The sequence below is a fragment of the Panthera onca genome, chromosome D4, assembly GCF_046562875.1.
Source record: "Panthera onca isolate mPanOnc1 chromosome D4, mPanOnc1 haplotype 2, whole genome shotgun sequence".
Classification (NCBI taxonomy): domain Eukaryota; kingdom Metazoa; phylum Chordata; class Mammalia; order Carnivora; family Felidae; genus Panthera; species Panthera onca.
This window is the reverse complement of record NC_138351.1, coordinates 90,232,622-90,235,469: the sequence shown is the minus strand read 5'-3', so window position 1 is coordinate 90,235,469 and position 2,848 is coordinate 90,232,622. Positions and strand designations below refer to the sequence as shown.

The 2,848-nt window shown below is 58.1% G+C and overlaps 1 non-coding gene across 1 annotated transcript; it reads left to right on the top strand.

Annotated features, from left to right (window-relative positions):
• The first annotated feature begins 738 nt into the window (after positions 1-738).
• On the top strand, positions 739-823 carry TRNAS-UGA (transfer RNA serine (anticodon UGA)). Its single transcript has one exon. It is a non-coding gene; the product is annotated as a tRNA-Ser (tRNA).
• Positions 824-2,848: the final 2,025 nt, after the last annotated feature.

Genomic DNA, 2,848 nt, shown 5'->3' with positions numbered 1-2,848 from the left:
ACGTGGGTCTGTTTGTGTCACCCCACCCCGGGCTGTCACCAGATGGGGCTCGCTGGCCGGAGGGACACATCACAGGCGCTGCTGAAGTGGGGGGGGGGGGCACCCCAGGAACCCGGGGCAGCACCCACCACCGCCGCCCGCCACTGAACGTCTCCGGTCTCTTTGAAGTGAAGCTTCCAGAGGCTGTTTGCGCTTAAGTGTCTGAGGGCTCCCCGGGTCCACCCACAGCCAGAGCAAGTCATTGACAGATTAGTTTGAATGAAGATGAATCAATAATTTACGCTGCTGTTTTCCCTCACGCACCAGGGAGACCCGTTTTGATACGAGTTGACAGGGTCAGGCACACCTGGGTTTAATTAAACCTGATACAGAAAATTAGAAGAAGGAAAACCATGCCCACCAACCCTCGGGCGATTGGTTGCCCGAGCTGGGCTCAATCTACAATCGATGAAGAGGGATCAAGGAGCAGACGGGGACGTGGGGCGAAAAGTCCACGCTCAGCAGACGCTTCCACGCGGCTGCCCTGATGCCGCATGGGAAATGTAAAGACGCTTATTGGCATCTTCCCATAACGTGGCCTTCAGGAGGCAGGCCGCTTGCTCGCGATGATGGATGGTTTCGCTGGCGGGAGCGTCCGCCGTGTCTGGAAGCCAGCACCGCGTGGGCCTCTCTTAGAGGAGCCGGATCGCCGAAACTCACCTCCCCAGAGCCGCCGTCAAAAGAAGCAAGTCGAGGGGCGCCCGGGTGGCTCAGTCGGTTGAGTGTCCGACTTGAGCTCAGGTCACGATCTCGCGGCTCGTGGGTTCGAGCCCCACGTCGGGCTCTGTGCTGACGGCTCAGAGACTGGAGTCTGCTTCGGATTCTGTGTCTCCCTCTCTCTCTGCCCCTCCCCTGCTTTCTCTCTCTCTCTCTCTCTCTCTCTCTCAGAGGAGAACACCGTTCTTAGTTTCCATGAAGCAGGCAGAGCAGGTCAGGCGGGAGGTCCAACCAGCAGTCCCTCCCCCACCCCAGCACCCAGGTGGGCTGGACAGCCGGCCTCACAAACACACCCCAAGCCCTAGCTTCCAAGCGCTGTTAGTTCTCTCCCCGCCCAGCCCTGGTCGCTTTTGTGGGACAGCACCCTGATGTTGCTTTGGGACACCCCCAAGCACAAACACATTTACTCTGTCTAAGGGACCGTCCCCGGAGGCTCCCCTGGCCCAGGGATGGACGCAAGACCCAGGCCACAGCAGCCGGAGATCGCTCCCCGGCACATCCACCCCTGTGCCCAGTGATCCAAGGGCTCAACAGGGGAGCTGTTAAAATTTACCATTATAACGATGTTTCGGCGTGCACTTCGGGGCATTAAGTCCGCTCGCACTGCTATCCAGCCCTCACCCCCGACCGTCCAGAACTCGTCTTCCCGCGCCAGAACTCGGCCCCCAGTGGACACCGACTCCCCCCGCCCAGGGCCCCCGCCCCCCGGACTCCCCCCGCCCAGGGCCCCCGCCCCCCGGCGTCCCTCCGCTCTCGTTTCCGACTCTGGGAACTTGACCGCCCCGCCTACTCACAGAAGGGGAATCCTACCGTGCGCGTCCCTTGGCGACTGGCTGATCTCACTTCCCGTAACGTCCTCCAGGCTCATCCGCGTTGCCGCCTGAGTCGGAACCTCCTTCCGTCTTGAGGCCGAAGCCACGGACGGACGTGCCACGTTTTGCTCACCCACCATCCACGGGTGGGCCCTCAGGTTGCTTCCGCCTTTCCGCTGTTGTGAATAGTGCCGCCGGGAACGTGGGCGTGCGGGTACCCGTTCAAATCCCTGCTTTCAACGCTTTGCGGTAAATACCCCAAACTGGAATTGCTGAATGCGATGGCAGTTCTGTGTTTACTTCCTGAGGCGCTGTCACCCTGTTTCCCACGGTGGCCCGACCGTTTTGCATCCCCGCCAGCAGGGCCCAAGGATTGCAGTTTCCCCACATCCTCGCTAACATCGTCGCTTTCTGTTTTGGTTTCGTTTTGGGTTCTTGGTGCTTTTTATAATCACCTCCTAGTGAGTCTGGGGTGTTTATAGTGTTGCTTTTGATTCTGGGAGCCCCCTTTCCCTTCACGGACCCTTCTCTACGCTTCCTGAGGTTCGCCAGAGCTGCCCTCCAGGAGTGCACCCCCTGGGGGGTGGGGAGGGGCCGGGTGCTTGCCCAGAGGATGCCCCTGCCCTAAAGGAACACAAGACTGCTTGGGGAATCAGCGGTGGGCCAGGAAAACAAAACTCCGCCCATATTTGGTGAGCACCACGGTCTTGCCAGGGGCTGGGGTCAGAAGGGTGCGAATTGAGGCCAGCTCCTCCCCTAAGGAAGTCTACCTGCAGTCTAGGAGGTGAGACACTGTGGGTGACCCACCCATGAGACACTGTCCTGCCTGCACCATCTTGTTGTCCGAGCCCATCTCTCAAATTAGAGGCTAAAAATGCCAAACATCTGCCTCCCCAGACTTCCTTACGTGGAGGCATGGGCAGGTGGCCCCGTTCTGTCATTTGGGACCTGAGGTCTGTTGGGGACCTCTGGGAAAGTTTTGCATCCTTAACAAGTATAGTAGGGAGTAGCATTTTCCTCTCCTTGCCTGTGGGCCTTATTGTGGGGAGATGTGATGTCTGGGGCTGTGGCAGCTATCTTGTCTCCATGAGGTGAGGATGTTATCATCATGCTGGGGAAGTGGAAAAATAGGAAGATGCTAGGTCCTTACTGCTATCTCTGAGCTCCCGAATCAACCTCAAGTTTCTAATCATGTGAGAACAATAAACCCTGATCGTTAAAGCCACTTTTCACAGAATATTCTATTACTTGTGGCCCAAGGCATTCTATCTGATAAAAGA